This window comes from Pleurodeles waltl, chromosome 1_1 (genome assembly GCF_031143425.1).
Source record: "Pleurodeles waltl isolate 20211129_DDA chromosome 1_1, aPleWal1.hap1.20221129, whole genome shotgun sequence".
Taxonomy (NCBI): Eukaryota; Metazoa; Chordata; class Amphibia; order Caudata; family Salamandridae; genus Pleurodeles; species Pleurodeles waltl.
In genome coordinates, this window is record NC_090436.1 from 936,238,597 (window position 1) to 936,260,896 (window position 22,300).

The following is a 22,300-nucleotide window of genomic DNA, read 5'->3' on the forward strand; positions in this document are numbered from 1 at the left end:
CCTGACTGGCCAGTGACTCCTCCTTGTTGCTTTCTTTGTTCCCTCCAGCCTTGCCGCCAAAAGTGGGGGCCGTGGCCGGAGGGGGCGGGCAACTCCACTAAGCTGGAGTGCCCTGCTGGGCTGTGACAAAGGGGTGAGCCTTTGAGGCTCACCGCCAGGTGTCACAGCTCCTGCCTGGGGGAGGTGTTAGCATCTCCACCCAGTGCAGGCTTTGTTACTGGCCTCAGAGTGACAAAGGCACTCTCCCCATGGGGCCAGCAACATGTCTCTGGTGTGGCAGGCTGCTGGAACTAGTCAGCCTACACAGACAGTCGGTTAAGTTTCAGGGGGCACCTCTAAGGTGCCCTCTGTGGTGTATTTTACAATAAAATGTACACTGGCATCAGTGTGCATTTATTGTGCTGAGAAGTTTGATACCAAACTTCCCAGTTTTCAGTGTAGCCATTATGGTGCTGTGGAGTTCGTGTAAAACAGACTCCCAGACCATATACTCTTATGGCTACCCTGCACTTACAATGTCTAAGGTTTTGCTTAGACACTGTAGGGGCACAGTGCTCATGCACTGGTACCCTCACCTATGGTATAGTGCACCCTGCCTTAGGGCTGTAAGGCCTGCTAGAGGGGTGTCTTACCTATACTGCATAGGCAGTGAGAGGCTGGCATGGCACCCTGAGGGGAGTGCCATGTCGACTTACTCATTTTGTTCTCACCAGCACACACAGGCTTGTAAGCAGTGTGTCTGTGCTGAGTGAGGGGTCTCTAGGGTGGCATAATACATGCTACAGCCCTTAGAGACCTTCCCTGGCATCAGGGCCCTTGGTACCAGAGGTACCAGTTACAAGGGACTTATCTGGATGCCAGGGTGTGCCAATTGTGGAAACAATGGTACATTTTAGGTGAAAGAACACTGGTGCTGGGGCCTGGTTAGCAGGGTCCCAGCACACTTCTCAGTCAAGTCAGCATCAGTATCAGGCAAAAAGTGGGGGGTAACTGCAACAGGGAGCCATTTCTTTACATTCTGCCTCCTATTTTTTTCTGACCTGTTGCTGTTGGCTTTTGAACTCTGAGCACTTTACCACTGCTAACCAGTGCTAAAGTGCGTATGCTCTCCGTGTAAATTGTATGTAATTGGTTTATCCATGATTGACACATTTTATTTACTAGTAAGTCCCTAGTAAGGTGCACTAGAGGTGCCCAGGGCTTGTAAATCAAATGCTACAGCACAGTGAGCAATTTGCTGAGATGGACAGACACATACACTTGCCTGTGGCTCTTTGGATACCTTTTAATGGAGGTGGGCAAGCCATTAAGGCCTGATGCCTGGTTCTTGCTTAACTCAAGGTTGTCTTGTATCCTTGAGCCCAAAACAAGCCAAGCCTTTGTGTGATTCTGTCTGCTGCCCATGCTGGAACATCATGCACTGACAGTTAACACACAGGATTAACTTTTGATGTAAAATGGGGGAACAGATACCCAACTAGTAACTGACTTGAATAGTGTCAAAACCGAAGACCTGGTATCAATCTTGGTTTTCCTGCTTGTTCAAACTCTGATCCTAGTCAGATGTGTTTCACCTGGTTTCCTTTGGAATACATGAGTTCTGGATGTGTGATGTATAAAAACATCTTGTGTGCAATTGGTTTATAATGTTCCATGTATAATAATCTAGGCCACTTCAAGGGGTCGTTTGACTGGCTTGCTTCTTGGTTCACTAATGCCATTGTCAGGTGAAGGCAGGGCATTAATGTGTGTACGTTGATATTTGAGAATTAACACATTTAATAAATGTCGCTCAATGTAGTGATCAGATGTAACAAGGTTTAACACCTCCATTTGTTAGAGAAATACTCTTTGATTTTGAAGAGATTTTATCATTCTTACTTTTGTTGTGCAGTGTCTTTAAACATGTTTGTTTCGTCTTTCATTTAACACATACTTGCCGGTTTGTTTAAACATTTTGACTATCCATGCTCTGTCAAGAAAACAGCTGTGTCCCACTATTCACCAGGGGTTCCACACAATGAGTATCCTTTCTTTATGCCCTGCTGTGTACAGCAGCAGTTAAATATTAATGTTACCCAGGAACATGTTTTTCAAGACAACAGAAGGTCATACAAGGTTTGAGTATGGCTGAATTTGTGGTGGTGATGGACTCTGGTCACTTCTGTAGAATAGGCTCTCTGTAAACATTAAGGTGTATTTTCTTAGTTCACACAGTGCTATGGGAGTAAACCAGAGTTTTACCTTTGTGCTTTAATCGTGAATCTATAATTAGCTATACACTTGTGTCAAATGCGTGACTAAAATTATTTTTGCTAGCAAGGCATAAATATTACACCTGCAGAGGTCTTGACCCATGAATCCTGAGTGGTTTATGGCACCCCTTCCCTCAGTGGATAGAATACTATACCATGCATAGGCAGTTTTGCAGTCATATGAACAAAAACGTCTTTTGGGAGCTGTCATTAGGTTGACAACCAAAAAAAAAAACAATCAAGCCTGTGACTTCATCTTAAAACTTTGAACTCTGACTGGTTTGCATCAAACTTCGCAAGCTCTTAGATGTCAGCTCAAACATTTTATTCTCAAGGTTGAGTGCAGATTGAACGAGAGGTGAAGAGAGACTGGGTTAAGAATACAACTTCTGTGCTCTGCAGAACTTTTCACTCCAGCTCAATTTTTCTCATGATTGCATCCTGTAAAGAGAATGCAATAATGCAGGCATCTGTTGTGTTACTAATGATGATGGGTGGGAGTTTCAACCTACATATTTGAACCTGGAGCCACAAAAATATCTGTCTGGAGCCCAGATGTGTGTTTTTTTTTTCGCTTTGACATTTTCTACATTCTTTTAATCCCGGGTCCCTTTCACTTTCCCTTTTCAGACTCCTCCTTTTCCTCGCTAGGGAGTTTTTTTTATTTTTTACTGGCCGTAAACTGTTTCATATGCAGAAGAATGCTTCCTCGTGCAACAACTAAACCACTCCAGAAGTAGTTGCACCCACCGACCCAAGCAAATTCAGCATGCAGTGTCACTTTCTCTGATCTCCTTCCTATTAGATATATTAAAATCTCCTCCAATAATTGGAGGATCTCTATTGTTTTGTTCTGATCTTTTTCCTTCCTATTATTTTTGCCTTGATGAAGACCCTGGCAGTTCATTCCTATAGTGGTCGAAACTTTGACTTTCATATGGTCAATCAGTATTGGTTCAATTGGTCATTTGATTTATTCTGTGCTTTTCCCACAAAGTTAGAAACCACTGCGGTTCATGTATTGATCTGCCTTTTTATTAAAAAGCCTGAAGGTAACATTTAATATTCTTGGCACTGCAGTTAGAGCAACAAGCGATTTTGCCTTGGGTGAAGGACATGAGGATGGGATGGACACTTTCTGGTTGTTCTTGAGGACTCTTGATAAGAACACTGACTACTGGGCAATCTTCCTTCTCATCCCTGTGGCACAAAAATATAGAGTGTGCTTTTTCCTAAGTTGTCTGCAGAATTGAGACTAGGAGTGAGCGACTACTTGAATGCTCAAAGGGAGCACGCTCGGACTTCCATTTGGTGTGTATTATGTGTCAAGCTGATAATATGGGTATGGTTGTGTGGTAATTAAGACAAAATATATCTGTTTATATTGTACTGTTGTAATAACAATCTCATAGATATGCATACTTTGCTTGCAGAAAAATATTAATTTAAAATCATTCACATGACATGTAGAGAACCTTTTTTCACAATGGAGTCTAGAAACCAGGTTTAGCGGGACAACTGACATTTTTGTTCATGGAATAATTTTCGCTCATGGCTGTAGGGATTGAATTAAAATCCTTCCAACTAAATTTCCCCCCCGCCCCCCCCCCCCCCCCCCCCCCCCTAACCTCCCTCCAGCGTGCCACTTGGAGCAGTCACCAATGTCTGCAGATGCCACTGCATGTGTAATGCTGTCATCACACCTTACCTAGACACACGTGGAAGTGTTTGTGGGAATTCTAACAGAGGAACTCATTTTGTCACTTCATGGGACATTAATATTGATGGAAAACATCCTCTTGTGTATGGCTGCTGTAGGAAGTTGGCTCTGTATGTGCTATTTCAAAGTAAGGAATAGCATGCACAGAGTCCAAGGGTTCCCCTTAGAGGTAAAATAGTGGTAAAAATAGATAATACTAATGCTCTATTTTGTGGTAGTGTGGTCGAGCAATAGGCTTATCCAAGGAGTAGTGTTAAGCATTTGTTGTACATACACATAGACAATAAATGAGGTACACACACTCAGAGACAAATCCAGCCAATAGGTTTTTATATAGAAAAATATCTTTTCTTAGTTTATTTTAAGAACCACAGGTTCAAATTCTACATGTAATAGCTTATTTGAAAGGTATTGCAGGTAAGTACTTTAGGAACTTTAAATCATAAAAATTGCATGTATACTTTTCAAGTTATTCACAAATAGCTATTTTAAAAGTGGACACAGTGCAATTTTCACAGTTCCTAGGGGAGGTAAGTCTTTGTTAGTTTTACCAGGTAAGTAAGACACTTACAGGGCTTAGTTCTTGGTCCAAGGTAGCCCACCGTTGGGGGTTCCGAGCAACCCCAAAGTCACCACACCAGCAGCTCAGGGCCGGTCAGGTGCAGAGTTCAAAGTGGTGCCCAAAACACATAGGCTAGAATGGAGAGAAGGGGGTGCCCCGGTTCCGGTCTGCTTGCAGGTAGGTACCCGCGTCTTCGGAGGGCAGACCAGGGGGGGTTTTGTAGGGCACCGGGGGGGACACAAGCCCACACAGAAATTTCACCCTCAGCAGCGCGGGGGCGGCCGGGTGCAGTGTAGAAACAAGCGTCGGGTTTGTAATGGAAGTCAATGGGAGATCTAGGGATCTCTTCAGCGCTGCAGGCAGGCAAGGGGGGGGTTCCTCGGGGAAACCTCCACTTGGTCAAGGGAGAGGGACTCCTGGGGGTCACTCCTCCAGTGAAAGTCCGGTCCTTCAGGTCCTGGGGGCTGCGGGTGCAGGGTCTCTCCCAGGTGTCGGGACTTAGGATTCAAAGAGTCGCGGTCAGGGGAAGCCTCGGGATTCCCTCTGCAGGCGGCGCTGTGGGGGCTCAGGGGGGACAGGTTTTTGTACTCACAGTCTTAGAGTAGTCCTGGGGTCCCTCCTGAGGTGTTGGATCGCCACCAGCCGAGTCGGGGTCGCCGGGTGCAGTGTTGCAAGTCTCACGCTTCTTGCGGGGAGCTTGCAGGGTTCTTTAAAGCTGCTGGAAACAAAGTTGCAGCTTTTCTTGGAGCAGGTCCGCTGTCCTCGGGAGTTTCTTGTCTTTTCGAAGCAGGGGCAGTCCTCAGAGGATGTCGAGGTCGCTGGTCCCTTTGGAAGGCGTCGCTGGAGCAGGATCTTTGGAAGGCAGGAGACAGGCCGGTGAGTTTCTGGAGCCAAGGCAGTTGTCGTCTTCTGGTCTTCCTCTGCAGGGGTTTTCAGCTAGGCAGTCCTTCTTCTTGTAGTTGCAGGAATCTAATTTCTAGGTTCAGGGAGAGCCCTTAAATACTAAATTTAAGGGCGTGTTTAGGTCTGGGGGGTTAGTAGCCAATGGCTACTAGCCCTGAGGGTGAGTACACCCTCTTTGTGCCTCCTCCCAAGGGGAGGGGGTCACATCCCTAATCCTATTGGGGGAATCCTCCATCTGCAAGATGGAGGATTTCTAAAAGTTAGAGTCACCTCAGCTCAGGACACCTTAGGGGCTGTCCTGACTGGCCAGTGACTCCTCCTTGTTATTCTCATTATTTTCTCCGGCCTTGCCGCCAAAAGTGGGGCCTGGCCGGAGGGGGCGGGCAACTCCACTAGCTGGAGTGTCCTGCTGGGTTGGCACAAAGGAGGTGAGCCTTTGAGGCTCACCGCCAGGTGTGACAATTCCTGCCTGGGAGAGGTGTTAGCATCTCCACCCAGTGCAGGCTTTGTTACTGGCCTCAGAGTGACAAAGGCACTCTCCCCATGGGGCCAGCAACATGTCTCGGTTTGTGGCAGGCTGCTAAAACTAGTCAGCCTACACAGATAGTCGGTTAAGTTTCAGGGGGCACCTCTAAGGTGCCCTCTGTGGTGTATTTTACAATAAAATGTACACTGGCATCAGTGTGCATTTATTGTGCTGAGAAGTTTGATACCAAACTTCCCAGTTTTCAGTGTAGCCATTATGGTGCTGTGGAGTTCGTGTTTGACAAACTCCCAGACCATATACTCTTATGGCTACCCTGCACTTACAATGTCTAAGGTTTTGTTTAGACACTGTAGGGGTACCATGCTCATGCACTGGTACCCTCACCTATGGTATAGTGCACCCTGCCTTAGGGCTGTAAGGCCTGCTAGAGGGGTGGCTTACCTATACTGCATAGGCAGTGAGAGGCTGGCATGGCACCCTGAGGGGAGTGCCATGTCGACTTACTCGTTTTGTCCTCACTAGCACACACAAGCTGGCAAGCAGTGTGTCTGTGCTGAGTGAGAGGTCTCCAGGGTGGCATAAGACATGCTGCAGCCCTTAGAGACCTTCCTTGGTATCAGGGCCCTTGGTACTAGAAGTACCAGTTACAAGGGACTTATCTGGATGCCAGGGTCTGCCAATTGTGGATACAAAAGTACAGGTTAATGAAAGAACACTGGTGCTGGGGCCTGGTTAGCAGGCCTCAGCACACTTTCAATTGTAAACATAGCATCAGCAAAGGCAAAAAGTCAGGGGGCAACCATGCCAAGGAGGCATTTCCTTACAGCTGCTTCCAACCAATGTATTGTATTTATTGGAACCTAGTTAACACCATCCTACTTGGCTAATGAGATTTGTCTTTTTTTTTTTCTTTTCTTTTTTTTTTTCCAGGCATGGACACTACAAAATGTTTTGTGATCGACATTAGTCCGAGAGCTCTACCTTGGTCATGGTTATAGAAACAAAGTAACCTACTGAAGAAATACTGGGTGAACCACTATAGTCTTTACTGGCGTGAGCCTGATGCAAGTGACAGAGGATACTTGAGATGCAGAAGGATATGGAGCTTGTGGCTGGTCTTTCTGGTGCCACCCTTCAGTGCACTAACATGGTAGGGTGTCTTTGACCACAGGGGTCTGTGTCCCTTGAAGTTTAGGTGAGGTCCAACCAAAAAAAAACAGTTGCCACTGGTCTGTTTCCCTTTAAATATTTACTTCCTTGCTAGGTGACTAAACTGCACTCGGAGACCCATTCCTGCCCCCTGCAAGGTCCACCCACCCCAGGTCCTGCTGACTCTAATATAACTTTTGAGGGTCTGGACTTTTATTCCCAGGCTGTACTGCAGAGGTTAGGTATTCTTGGCTTTTGTGGTCCTGTACCTAGAACAGGAAGTCAGCCAACTGACTCTTGGTATGGGACTTAGGGTTTACCGCAAGGAGTTTACCACTGGCACAGTACAGTCTTTGGTGCATGCTGTCTTTGCTGGGTCAAGGAACAGTGGTACAGTTCTGTGTTCTGAGGTCTGGGATGGCAGGACAACTTCCTGTGAAGTGTGGCATTTAGGTTGCACGGCATCACCATACTGCTCACTCCCAACATTGCAGCAGTACCACTCTTGATGTTTTGGAGCTCCCTAGCCCATCCCATGAAGTGGTACACACCCACGGGAAAACAGTTTGCCAAAGCTTCCCCCCGCGCTGTCCTATCAGCCTGCCTGCAAAAACAAAATATCCCCTCTTGTGTGGATACCATTTGCCCTTCAGTGTTGGCTTCCCTTTTTAAAGCTCTCCTTTTGGGCACGCACTCTGTTTGGCTCTCTTGCGAGAAGGACACACCTCTCCCAATAGCAGTCGCTTTGTGTTCCTTCCCAAGACTGTCGCACCTCCTGCCAGGAGGTCGAAATGCTGTTTTGGAGTCGGCAGCCGTAAGCAGTCACTGGAACTCTTTGAGCAAATAAGTAGCAACTTTCGAACATTGACAATTGTTCAAAAGTTACAGTAAATTAGTTTTTCCTTTACCGGTCATCTGCAGTCTCTACTTTCCTAGAGTAAGTTGTATCCAAATCAAACACATCTATGGAACAAAGCATGGTTTTTGATGTCCCCAAGGTACAGGATTTAAAAAAAAAAAAAACTAAAAAAACTGTCATGAGGATGACTCGTCCATATTTAGTGATGTACATAAACGTTGTATCTGCTCAAACATTTCAGCCACCTTGGTTACCAGAATATAAGGAGCAGCTAAAAGGTCTACTTTTGTAATAGTTCTAGGACATGTCCTGCTTTTTGTATTGTGGTTAGTGCCTCAAAGTTGATGAATGGATGTCCTTTTCACACTTGGTACTTTGGATATTGGAGCAACTTCGATGTTTTATTTGATCAATTTCCCTTGCAGGATAGCCTTTTTGGGAAATGCTTTTACACAAAGGTGTTTGTTCTAAATCCTATTTTTCACCCAGATCTTGTGACCTTTAAACAAAGAGGGCTCTTTAAACTGAGAAAGTTGCTTTGGAATATGTGGATTAAAACTGAAGAGTTTAGCATGTGATTAAGGATCCTTAAGGGAGTACAGCTCCAATGTCCACTCTAGAATTGAGCAAATTTCACACATTTATAGTTGGTGGGCATTTTGTACATTACTTGTGAACTTGTTAGAGCTACTATTCCACTTGTGTATTTATATTTTTTTTCAGGTATATTTGGAAATGAAGATTCGGACTTAAGAGCTTAGAAGGGCACATATTCAAGATGGCTTTTTTGAATTAGAAGTAGGTCGAAATGGTGGTTGCACATTGTTGTGTTCTGTAGCTTTTCCAGTATCTGCTAGTGGCTGCTGCTCTGTTTTGTCTTATAAATTAAGTCATCAGAAGATAGGGAGGCTCAGTTCAGACTTTTTACTAGCATGCTGTCTCACTTCCATTCTAACTATGCTTGCTCTTCCGTTTTATCTATTTTCTTTAATAGGGTAAGGTTTTAGTTTTCTTTCCACGTTACTTAGATGAGATCTCTCTAGAACATGAACATTGATGTAGTGTTGGCTGTATCTATACTGACTTCCCCCTGAATAAGTTTGTGTAAGGTTTGCAGTGCCTGAAAGTCTTTAGGCGTAGGATATGTATATGCTTCACCTCTTTCTGAGGGTTCTAGTGACCCTTTACAATGTCCACATGTGTCTCCAATTGTTTGTAGGATGTTTGTGATCTCCTCGGAGGGAGGCTGTTTTAAAGGGTTGCCTATCGTTCTGTTTTGTCCACCCTTATATCTGTTTGTAATTTCAGTGACAGCCACTAGACCCTACCAGTCTCTGCTGTCAATGACATTGTTGCCAGCCATGCTTGGACTGACATGTGGGATCAGGAGTTACCATGACAATTACGACCACCTGTTCATTCACAGTTTTCACTGTCAGTCCCTTCTGATAGAAGCTTGCATGCTCTGTCCATGCTAATGTGTTTCTGCATGGGAAAGTCCTTCACTGTGTTTAGAGTTGCTTCCAAAAAAACATTCTCCCTTGTGGCTGGTGGTGGTAATGTCTCCATATTCAATGAATTCCAGTCTGTGCAAGGTGTGTGTTCTTGCCTGTATGCTCTTTGCGTTTCTTTAGTGAGCTTGTAAACATTACGTGAGCTGTCTCAGTAGGAGTACACATGTATTCCCTGCCTTCTCAAATGATCCTCAACCTCTACCAGGCATTTTGTGAAAACCCTTGGTGCCTACTCTAAATTAGAACTATAGTCTACCAATTTTATTTATTAGGAGTGAAGTGACATTTTGGAACTGGCAGAATTGGACAGGCAGCCACATTCTGAATAACTTGCTATCTCTGAACAGTGTATGGAGGTAGGGAATTGTTTAGTCTTGACATGATCAAGGCACATACAATGTGTATTTTCATTTGAGTGCAAAAACATAAAAAAATGTATCTAGTGACTTGTAAATGGAAGCATGCATTTGATACTGCCAAGATTTGAGACTTAAGATGTCTCGAGTAAACTGTATTTCTTGCTTTAGTAAATGGGATTAGAGTGGAGCCTAGTTCTGTTGAAAGTACCAAACATAATTTCAATTTTGCTGCAGTTGATTTGTAAGCAGCTTCTGTGCATCTGTTTAGCAGTTGCTAAGGAATTCTTTGAAGCGCCTCCTGCTTGTCATTGTTCTGGTCAGAAATGAACACTACTAATTGTGTGTCAAGTCATAATGACTGAAAAGCCAAGAGTTTGGTCTAATGTTTGCTAATGGGCAAGATAAACACACAAGTTACTTTAGTGTGATCCCTTAGACACTTCTGTTTAATCCAACTAAGCCAGCCTGTAGAGACATTACCTCACCAATTCAGAATGATTGTTTAATTAAGGAGTGCAGCCATAAACTGTACTTAGGCGTCCTCTGTCTGCTTGTTCATGTTTCTTGCCCTGAACTGCTTCCCTTTGGGAAGCAGTGGGTGTGGCAGGCACTGAATGGTCAATTACTATTCTAACTATTCCTAGAATATTTGGGGAATGCGCAACCTTACCCCATATATTCCAGAACACTTATGTATTCCAATCCAGTTATGGAATATTTTGGTGAGGTGTTTTAGGCATGATTGAAAAGTAGTACTTTTGAATAACAAAGTGCTGCCCTGCGGGCACCGCTCCAGGCAAAGAACTAGGAATACCCATCTGTCTGCTTAAGCTAACCTATTTTGTAGCTCCTGGGACGAATTGTACACCTCATTCAGACTAAGTAGTGGGCTGGGCAGCAACTTGAGACCTAATTCAAATTGGTCTAAAGTACCTTCATGCTGGGTAAAGCTAACTTTTGTTAAGGTACATTTCCCATATCAATATTTTAAACAAATCCACTGTTATTAGGTGTGAAATTTCTTAGTATATAAAAGTATGTTCGATGGCATATGTTGCTGCAGATACACATGTTTGGCACAGTCCGCTGCCTGGTGTTGGGCTCGGAGTATTACAAGTTGTTTTTCTTCGAAGAAGTCTTTTTGGTCACGGGACCGAAGGACTCCTCCCTCCTCGGCTCCATTGCGCATGGGCGTCGACTCCATCTTAGATTGTTTTTTTCTGCTGTCGGGTTCGGACGTATTCCTTTTCGCTCCGTGTTTCGGTTCGGAAAGTTAGTCAGAATCTCGGAAGAAAGCGTCGGTATTGTTCCGTTCGGTATCGGGATAGTTAGGTACATCGACACCGATCATCGGAAGACTTTGGGGTAGTTTCGATCCCCCATCGGGGCCTGGTCGGCCCGACCGCGTGCGACATCGAAGCCGATGGAACGGACCCCGTTTCGTTTCTGCCCAAAATGTCACAGTAAGTATCCTTATACAGATCAGCACTTGGTCTGTAACTTGTGCTTGTCCCCCGAGCACAAGGAGGATACCTGTGAAGCCTGTCGAGCCTTCCGGTCCAGAAAAACACTCCGGGACCGAAGAGCCAGGCGTCAACAAATGGCGTCCACGTCGACAAAACAACGTTTCGACGAGGAAGAGGAAACATTCTCGGTTCCGGAATCAGAATCCGGAGACTCCGACGTCGAACAACAGCAACAAACTGTGAGTAAGACGTCGAAAAGTAAACCCATCGACAAACCAAAAGCCCAGGGGACGCCACTGCCAACAGGCCATGGCTCGACCCATAAAACAGGCGACCCGTCGAAGGCGCTGAAAAAGGGCACGCCCATAGCGAAGACACCCGACTCCGGTCGAGGGACCGCCATGGAGCAACCTCGGAGCCGAGAAAGCGGCTCCGAGAGACAAAAACAAGATACCGGCACCGAAAAACATTGGCACCGAGAATCCATGCCGAAAGGAACAAAAATTCTGTCGGTGCCGAAACCGAAAAAAGATTCTCTCTCGGCGCCGAAAAATACCACACCTTCATCCTACTCAGAGGAACAAGGAATGAGTGGCCAAATGCACAAATTTGGACAAGAGCTCCAAAGTGTAGAATCGGACTACACACAAAAGAGACTGTACATCCAGCACGACACAGGGAAGATATCAACCCTTCCCCCAATCATGAGGAAAAGAAGGATCGGACTTCCAAAGGATGACGCACAACCACAAGCCAAAGTGGTTAAAAAAGTCACGCCTCTGCCCTCTCCACCACAGGCATCGCCGCCACAAACACCGCCACAAATGCACTCACCAGCGCAAACTACCATAAGTCATGACGATCAGGATCAAGACGCTTGGGACCTGTATGACACCCCAGTGCCGGACAATGATCCCGAGTCATACCCCACAAAGCCGTCACCGCCAGAGGACAGTACCTCATACTCGCAACTGGTGGCTAGGGCAGCAGAATTCCACAATGTCCAACTGCATTCCGATCCTATAGAGGATGATTTTTTATTTAACACCCTCTCGGCTACACACAGCCAATATCAATGTCTCCCAATGCTACCAGGGATGTTACGGCACGCAAAACAAATTTTTGAAGAGCCCGTAAAATCAAGAGCCATCACCCCAAGGGTGGATAAGAAATACAAACCACCACCCACAGACCCAGTGTTTATTACTTCGCAGTTACCACCTGACTCCGTGGTAGTAGGGGCAGCTCGCAAGAGAGCGAATTCACATACATCTGGCGACGCCCCACCTCCGGACAAAGAAAGCCGAAAATTTGATGCAGCAGGGAAAAGAGTAGCATCACAGGCAGCCAACCAGTGGCGCATCGCAAATTCACAAGCGCTGCTGGCCAGATATGACCGCGCACACTGGGACGAGATGCAACTTCTCGTAGACCATCTTCCCCAGGAATACCAAAAAAGGGCGCAGCAAATAGTGGAAGAGGGACAAACGATCTCAAACAATCAAATCCGCTCTTCACTAGACGCAGCCGATACTGCAGCAAGAACAGTCAACACTGCTGTCACCATAAGGAGACACGCTTGGCTACGCACTTCAGGCTTCAAACCTGAAATCCAGCAGGCTGTCCTTAATATGCCCTTCAACGAGAAACAACTTTTTGGCTCTGAAGTGGATACAGCCATTGAAAAACTTAAAAAGGACACAGACACGGCCAAGGCCATGGGCGCACTCTACTCCCCGCAGAGCAGAGGCTCTTTCAGAAAAACTCCATTTAGAGGGGGGTTTCGTGGCCAACCCACAGACACCACCAGCCAACAAACAAGAACCACACCATATCAGGGTTCCTTCCAAAGAGGAGGTTTCAGGGGATATCGGGGGGTCAATTCCCAAGGAATAGGGGAAGATTCCAGACTCCAAAAACACCTCCACCTAAACAGTGACTTTCAAGTCACGCAACCCCTTCACTCAACACCAGTGGGGGGAAGACTAAGCCAATTCTACCAATCTTGGCAACAGATTACAACAGACAATTGGGTATTAGCAATAATCCAACATGGCTATTGCATAGAATTCCACAACTTCCCACCAAACATCCCCCCCAAAACACGCAAAATGTCACCACAACATTTAGAACTTTTAGGACTAGAAGTTCAAGCACTACTGCAAAAGGATGCAATAGAGTTAGTACCAGTACAACAACAAAACACAGGAGTTTACTCCCTGTACTTTCTAATTCCAAAAAAAGACAAAACATTAAGACCAATATTAGATCTCAGGACACTAAATACCTACATCATATCGGACCATTTTCACATGGTCACACTACAAGACATCATTCCACTGCTCAAACAGCAAGATTACATGACCACATTAGACCTAAAGGATGCGTACTTTCATATACCAATACACCCTTCTCACAGAAAGTACCTACGGTTCGTATTCAAAGGAATACATTACCAATTCAAAGTGTTGCCATTCGGAACAACAACTGCACCAAGAGTGTTCACAAAATGTCTAGCAGTAGTAGCAGCACACATCAGGAGACAACAGATACATGTGTTCCCTTACCTAGACGATTGGCTAATCAAGACCAACACAGTAAAAAAATGCGCAAACGACACCACACTTGTCATACAAACCCTTCACAAACTGGGGTTTTCCATCAACTATACAAAATCACACCTAGAACCGTGTCAAACACAACAATATCTAGGAGCAACCATCAACACATCAAAAGGAATTGCCACTCCAAGTCCACAAAGAGTGCAGGCATTCCACAAGGTAATAAGTGCTATGTTTCCAAACCAAAAGATACAAGCAAAATTTGTGCTAAAACTTCTAGGCATGATGTTATCATGCATAGCCATTGTCCCAAACGCAAGACTACACATGCGACCCTTACAACAGTGTCTAGCATCACAATGGTCACAAGCACAGGGTCAACTTCAAAATCTGGTGTTGGTAGACCGCCAAACATACCTCTCGCTTCTATGGTGGAACAGCAAAAATTTAAACAAAGGGCGGACATTTCAGGACCCAGTGCCTCAATACGTTATAACAACAGATGCTTCCATGACAGGGTGGGGAGCACACCTCAATCACCACAGCATTCAAGGACAATGGGATATACACGAAACAAAATTTCATATCAATTACCTAGAACTGTTAGCAGTATTTCTAGCGTTAAAAGCCTTCCAACCCATAACACACAAATACATTCTTGTCAAAACAGACAACATGACAACAATGTATTATTTAAACAAACAAGGAGGAACACACTCAACACAATTGTGCCTCCTAACACAAAAAATTTGGCAGTGGGCGATTCACAACAACATTCGCCTAATAGCACAATTTATTCCAGGAATACAAAACCAACTAGCAGACAACCTTTCGCGAGACCACCAACAAGTCCACGAATGGGAAATTCACCCCCAAGTTCTGAACAAGTACTTTCAAATTTGGGGAACACCCCAGATAGATTTGTTCGCAACAAAAGAAAACTCAAAATGCCAAAACTTCGCATCCAGGTACCCACACCGCGAATCACAAGGCAATGCTCTATGGATGAGTTGGTCAGGGATATTTGCGTACGCTTTTCCCCCTCTCCCTCTCCTTCCATATCTAGTAAACAAGTTGAGTCAAAACCAACTCAAACTCATACTGATAGCACCCACATGGGCAAGACAACCTTGGTATACAACTCTACTAGACCTTTCACTAGTACCGCATGTCAAACTACCCAACAGGCCAGATTTGTTAAAACAACACAAACAACAGATCAGGCATCCAAACCCAGCATCATTGAATCTGGCAATTTGGCTCCTGAAATCCTAGAATTCGGACACTTAGACCTCACACAAGAATGCATGGAGGTCATAAAACAAGCTAGAAAACCTTCCACTAGACACTGCTATGCATCTAAGTGGAAAAGATTTGTTTACTACTGCCATGCCAATCAAATACAACCATTACATGACTCTACTAAAGACATAGTAGGATACTTACTACATTTGCAAAAAGCAAATCTTGCTTTTTCATCTATTAAAATACACCTCGCAGCAATATCTGCTTACCTACAAACTACTCATTCATCGCCTCTATTTAGAATACCAGTTATTAAAGCATTCATGGAAGGGCTAAAAAGAATTATACCACCAAGAACACCACCAGTTCCTTCATGGAATCTTAACATCGTCTTAACAAGACTCATGGGTCCACCTTTCGAACCCATGCATTCCTGTGAAATGCAATATCTAACCTGGAAGGTCGCATTTCTCATTGCAATCACATCCCTCAGAAGAGTAAGTGAAATACAGGCATTTACCATACAAGAACCATTTATTCAAATACACAACAATAAAATAGTTCTAAGAACAAATCCAAAATTTCTGCCAAAAGTAATCTCACCATTCCATTTAAATCAAACAGTAGAATTGCCAGTGTTCTTCCCACAACCAAATTCTGTGGCTGAAAGGGCACTACATACATTAGACATCAAAAGAGCACTAATGTATTACATTGACAGAACTAAGCTAATCAGGAAAACAAAACAACTGTTCATAGCTTTTCAAAAACCACACATAGGAAATCCAATCTCTAAACAAGGCATTGCTAGATGGATAGTCAGATGCATTCAAACATGCTATCTTAAAGCCAAAAGAGAATTGCCTATTACACCAAAGGCACACTCAACCAGAAAGAAAGGTGCTACAATGGCCTTTCTAGGAAACATTCCTATGAGCGAAATATGTAAGGCTGCAACCTGGTCTACGCCTCATACGTTTACTAAACACTACTGTGTAGACGTACTAAATGCACAACAAGCTACAGTGGGCCAAGCTGTACTAAGAACATTATTCCAAACTACTTCAACTCCTACAGGCTAAACCACCGCTTTTAGGGGAGGTAACTGCTTTATAGTCTATGCCAAACATGTGTATCTGCAGCAACATATGCCATCGAACTGAAAATGTCACTTACCCAGTGTACATCTGTTCGTGGCATTAGTCGCTGCAGATTCACATGTACCCTCCCACCTCCCCGGGAAGCCTGTAGCCGTTTAGAAGTAGATCATAAATCTTAAACATCTGAACATTTGTAAATAATTATTAGAAACTTAACGTACATACATATTCACTCCATTGCATGGGCACTATTTATACCAAACAACTCCATCCTCACCCTCTGCGGGTAAAACAATCTAAGATGGAGTCGACGCCCATGCGCAATGGAGCCGAGGAGGGAGGAGTCCTTCGGTCCCGTGACCAAAAAGACTTCTTCGAAGAAAAACAACTTGTAATACTCCGAGCCCAACACCAGGCAGCGGACTGTGCCAAACATGTGAATCTGCAGCGACTAATGCCACGAACAGATGTACACTGGGTAAGTGACATTTTCATTATAATGGAGACTTTAGATGGTACAAGTCAGTGTGTTGGGAAAAGTCAAACTATAGATTAACCACTATGTGCCTGTTTTAACTTGATCAGTGAACTTGTTGTTTTGGGCCTAGTCACTTTGGGAGGAAGTCAGCTCGGATGTCGCCATCTCACTTAAATATTGCGTACCCTACCTTGTAAGCAGCTCATTGTCTAGGGTGACTTGTTTAATATTTTCTTACCTGTCAAAAGGGCTTTTTTGACAGGCCAAAGATGCTGATGTCCTGCTACTTAATTAGGTCTGAACCCATATTTTAATTGCCACTGTAATGGAAGGTACAATAGGTGCTGCAGTCAACAAGTGATGTTTACCTTTCCATGCCATGGGTGTATGTCTGCACTATATTCTATGGCTTTAGAGGGAAGTTAAATGTGCCATTCAGGGTTTACGCCAATTTAGACAGTTGTTTTCAGAGCACCAGCAATGGGCCCTGGATAACAGCATTCCAATATTTTAGTTAGTTTTATTTTAGCGGCTCACCTGCTGGTAATCTATCTATAGGTGACCAATTAAAAGGGTCTCCTTGCAACATTGGCATATGCGCTTTGAGAAAAAAGATAGTAAGCTTATCAAATACTAATAAAAGTAGAATAGTGTGAAGTTAAACACAAAAACAGGGCTTTTTTCCTGTTTGATGTAAATTGCATTTATATTTAAAAAAAAAAAAAAACTCTACCTCAGTTTGTAGGAAAATGCAAGGTTTCGGTCTTTCTTGTAATGACCTGCAGTATACAAAAAATAAGCATGTTACCATAAATATTTCTGCTGATAACTTTTTGTAGGAAGTTGGCTCTGTATGCACTATTTCAAAGTAAGGAATAGTATGCACAGAGTCCAAGGGTTCCCCTTAGAGGTAAGATAGTGGCAAAAAGAGAATACTAATGCTCTATTTTGTGGTAGTGTGGTCGAGCAGTAGGCTTATCAAAGGAGTAGTGTTAAGCATTTGTTGTACATACACACAGGCAATAAATGAGGAACACACACTCCGAGACAATTCCAGGCCAATAGTTTTTTGTATAGAAAAATATATTTTCTTAGTTTATTTTAAGAACCACAGGTTCAAATTTTACATGTAATACTTCAAATGAAAGGTATTGCAGGTAGGTACTTTAGGTACTTCGAATAATTAAAATAGCATATACACTTTTCACGTAAATCACATATAGCTATTTTAAAACTAGACACAGTGCAATTTTCAACAGTTCCTGGGGGGCGTAAGAGTTTGTTAGTTTTTGCAGGTAAGTATACCACCTACGGGCTTCAAGTTTGGGTCCAAGGTAGCCCACAGTTGGGGGTTCAGAGCAACCCCAAAGTTACCACACCAGCAGCTCAGGGCCGGTCAGGTGCAGTGGTCAAAGTGGTGCCCAAAACGCATAGGCTTCAATGGAGAAGGGGGTGCCCCGGTTCCAGTCTGCCAGCAGGTAAGTACCCGTGTCTTCGGAGGGCAGACCGGGGTGGTTTTGTAGGGCACCGGGGGGGACACACAAGTTAGCACAAAGTACACCCTCAGCAGCACGGGGGCGGCCGGGTGCAGTGTGCAAACACGCGTCTGCTTTTCAATAGAAAGCAATGGGAGACCAAGAGGTCTCTTCAATGATTCAGGCAAGGGGGGGGGGCTCCTCGGGGTAGCCGCCACCTGGGCAAGGGAGAGGGCCTCCTGGGGGTCACTCCTGCACTGGAGTTCGGATCCTTCAGGTCCTGGGGGCTGCGGGTGCAGAGTCTTTTCCAGGTGTCTGGATCTGAGGAACAGGCAGTCGCGGTCAGGGGGAGCCTCGGGGTTCCCTCTGCAGGCGTCGCTCTGGGGGGTGGGGGGGCAACTCTGGCTACTCAGTCTCGCAGTCGCCAGGGAGTCCTCCCTGAAGTGTTTGCACCCGACGCCCCCGGCTCGACTGGTGGAGAACAGAGTAGCAAGTCTCACGCTTCCGGCAGGAAACGCAGGTTGTTTTAAAGTTGCTCCTTTGTAACAAAGTTGCAGTCTTGGATGAACAGAGCCTCTGTCCTCTGGAGTTCTTGGTCCTTCTAGAGCAGGGCAGTCCTCTGAGGATTCAGAGGTCGCTGGTCCCTGGGGAGAGCGTCGCTGGAGCAGTCTCTTTAGAAGGGGGGAGACAGGCCAGTAGAGCTGGGGCCAAAGCAGTTGGTGTCTCCGTCTTCTCTGCAGGGTTTTTCAGCTTAGCAGTCCTCTTCTTATGTTGCAGGAATTTGAGTTCTTAGGTTCTGGGGAGCCCTTAAATACTAAATTTAAGGGCGTGGTTAGGTCTGGGGGGGGTTAGTAGCCAATGGCTACTAGCCCTGAGGGTGGGTACACCCTCTTTGTGCCTCCTCCCAAGGGGAGGGGGTCACATTCCTATCCCTATTGGGATTTCTAAAAGTCAGTCACCTCAGCTCAGGACGCCTTAGGGGCTGTCCTGACTGGCCAGTGACTCCTCCTTGTTCTCATGATCTCCTCCAGCCTTGCCGCCAAAAGTGGGGCCGTGGCCGGAGGGGGCGGGCAACTCCACTAGCTGGGGTGCTGTAACAAAGGGGGTGAGCCTTTGAGGCTCACCGCCAGGTGTTACAGTTCCTGCAGGGGGAGGTGTGAAGCACTTCCACCCAGTACAGGCTTTACTAGCCAGAGTCACAAAGGCACTCTCCCAATGTGGCCAGCAACATGTCTCTAGTGTGGTAGGCTGCTAAAACCAGTCAGCCTACACGGATAGTCGGTTAAGGTTTCAGGGGGCACCTCTAAGGTGCCCTCTGGGGTGTATGTTACAATAAAATGTACACTGGCATCAGTGTGCATTTATTGTGCTGAGAAGTTTGATACCAAACTTCCCAGTTTTCAGTGTAGCCATTATGGTGCTGTGGAGTTCGTGCATGACAGACTCCCAGACCATATACTCTTATGGCTACCCTGCACTTACAATGTCTAAGGTTTTGCTTAGACACTGTAGGGGCACAGTGCTCATGCACTGGTGCCCTCACCTATGGTATAGTGCACCCTGCTTAGGGCTGTAAGGCCTGCTAAAGGGGTGACTTATCTATACTGCATAGGCAGTGTGAGGTGTGCATGGCACCCTGAGGGGAGTGCCATGTCGACTTACTTGTTTTGTCCTCACCAGCACACACAAGCTGGCAAGCAGTGTATCTGTGCTGAGTGAGTGGTCCCCGGGGTGGCATAAGACATGCTGCATCCCTTAGAGACCTTCCCTGGCATCAGGGCCCTTGGTACCAGTTACAAGGGACTTACCTGGATGCCAGGGTGTGCCAATTGTGGAAACAAAAGTACAGGTTAGGGAAAGAACACTGGTGCTGGGGCCTGGTTAGCAGGCCTCAGCACACTTTCAAATCAAACCTTAGCATCAGCAAAGGCAAAAAGTCAGGGGGTAACCATGCCAAGGAGGCATTTCCTTACACCTTGGTACAGGGATTGCATGCTCTCTTGAATTGGTGTCCAATTCTTAGTGTGTGGCATGAATTATCATAGGGTTCCCTGTCTTACACTGCGATAATCACTCATGAAGTACGCCGGTAGCTTGTCAGACTGGAGTCCCTTTGTTCTCTTCTGTAGTTTTCTAGGGCAAGCTGTATCCTATTCTGTGGAATTGACTTGAAATTTAAAAAAAGAATCTACCAGTTAGCAAAGGATTTTACTTGTTCTATTTTTGGTGGGGGCGCAGGGTGCTGGTGAAGAGGTGAAATGGGGGAGGAGGGGTGATCAGTATTTTTCCAGGAATCCATGGGGCCTGTCCTCTGTGGCAGTTTCCCTTCCTAGCCCTGAAAGAGTGACATTTTGCTTATTAGTAAATCTGTTTCCTTGTCTTTGGTTTCTAAATTCTATGAGCAAAATACATATGATTATTTGTGTTTACTAACATGCTTGGTGCATCGGTACTATCTCACTTACCTGTATTTCTAATTTGGGAGGATGTGCTTGTTTTAGTCTTTTCACAGTACTCAATTGATGTCCCTGGATCATGATTTAGGCATTGAAGCATTCATTATTCTTTCTGTGCAATTTGCAGGCTTGTGCCTTTTGTCATTTTCAGCTGCTTTTTTGTATATGCTTTTGATTGTTTCACATCTATCAGTAATGGTAGTTTAGTACTGGACACAGAGTAAAAGGAATGCTTCCATGCTATGCATTTATTCCACTCACTTTGCTGGTCCCAAAATTCATCCACCAAACAAATTCTCCCCCCCCCAATATATATAGTGTGGCTGGTTTCATTGTAGGCTATATAGTGTGGCACACTTATTCGGCTCTCTAGCACTGGGATAAACACTAATATGAAGTATGTCAGATTGAGTCAAGGAGTGTTGTCCCTTGCTTCTGTCATCTCTACTTCCTGGGGGTGATGTATATACTATTTAGATAGATACATTGCGCGTGGGCATAGACTCCATTGTTTGTCTTTCTGTCGTAGGGTTCGGACGTGTTTCCTCTCGCTCCGAGATTTCGATTCGGCACACTTTTGAAAACCTTCCCTTTCGTCTGTATTGTCTCGATCTCGTTCTCCATCGAGCTGTTAGTACTGTTCGAAAATCACTTTGTTCTCCCTTCAGGGCGCGTGGAGAGCCTAATGGATCGGACTCCATTCCGATACTGCCCTCGGTGCCACGCCAAGTACCAGTATACAGATCAGCATTTGGTTTGCAACTTGTGCCTTTCTCCAGACCATCAAGAGGAAAATTGTGAGGCCTGTTGTCTTTTTTTTTTTTTCTGATCAAAAAAGACTCATGGAGATCGAAGAGCACGAAGGCTTAAAATGGTGTCGAAGAGCAGTTAGCATCTCGACAGCACTGAAGAGCAGGTGCAGACAGCAGTCTCTATCTGAAACAATGACTCCGAACAGGAATCTGAAAACAGACCCATCACAGCTGGCCAGCATGTGATTACGTCTGCCCCTGCACCCCTACACAAGAAGCCTCCTAAGGCCTTGGGTACACCACTGCCGGAAGGCCATGGTCCGGCCCGAAAAAGACTGTCGGCGACTGACCTCTGGGTTCGGTGCTGAAAAAGGTCACTCCTCCGACTACTTCGCAGTCGAGTAAAACTATAGGGCTCCATTTCGGACTCCAGCAGGAAACACTAAGTTTTGGAGTCGCAAATTAGGCAGCTTCGGAGCCGAGACCTTCCACAACATTTTTGATACCGAAAAAAGACTTCGGAACTGAAAAATACATCTTATACAGAGGAGCAATGGCTTTCCAAAAAAATTTGAGAGCCATAAAACCTCTGAGGAAGAGTCCGACATTGAGCCCATTCTACAAATTATGGATGAGACAATCTAGAATACACATCCGTAAAGAGACAGGGAGAATTATTATAGCACCTCCTCTAAAAACAGAGAAAGCTGGCATTCCAAGAAGAACTGGACACTGCACAGCCACCAGCTAAAGTTCAAAAGTAAAAAGAGAAGCTAGTACCTCCTCAGTCTTCTCCTCATCATTCTCTACAGCTATCTCTCCTCACACCAGCCCTCCACCAATTCCTTCTCCAACACACTTCTTATTAGCAAGAATACTTTGTAGATACATGGGACCTTTATGATCCTGATCCCATCCCAGATAACAGCCCAGATACCCACCCATCCAAACCATCTCCA

At 45.2% G+C, this 22,300-nt stretch overlaps 1 long non-coding RNA gene and 1 other non-coding gene across 3 annotated transcripts in view; both read left to right on the plus strand.

Moving 5' to 3' along the window:
* The first annotated feature begins 6,831 nt into the window (after nt 1–6,831).
* LOC138289218 (uncharacterized) overlaps nt 6,832–22,300 on the plus strand; it is a 36,861-nt gene continuing 21,392 nt past the window's right edge. The window contains exons 1-2 of one of the 2 annotated variants that reach the window (XR_011202549.1): nt 6,832–7,077; nt 8,659–8,733. This is a non-coding gene — a long non-coding RNA (uncharacterized lncRNA). The remainder of the gene's footprint in view (nt 7,078–8,658; nt 8,734–22,300) is intronic. The other variant, XR_011202548.1, reaches the window with a different exon arrangement.
* Nucleotides 20,419–20,543, plus strand: LOC138292244 (small nucleolar RNA SNORA24). The gene has a single exon (XR_011202620.1). It is a non-coding gene; the product is annotated as a small nucleolar RNA SNORA24 (small nucleolar RNA).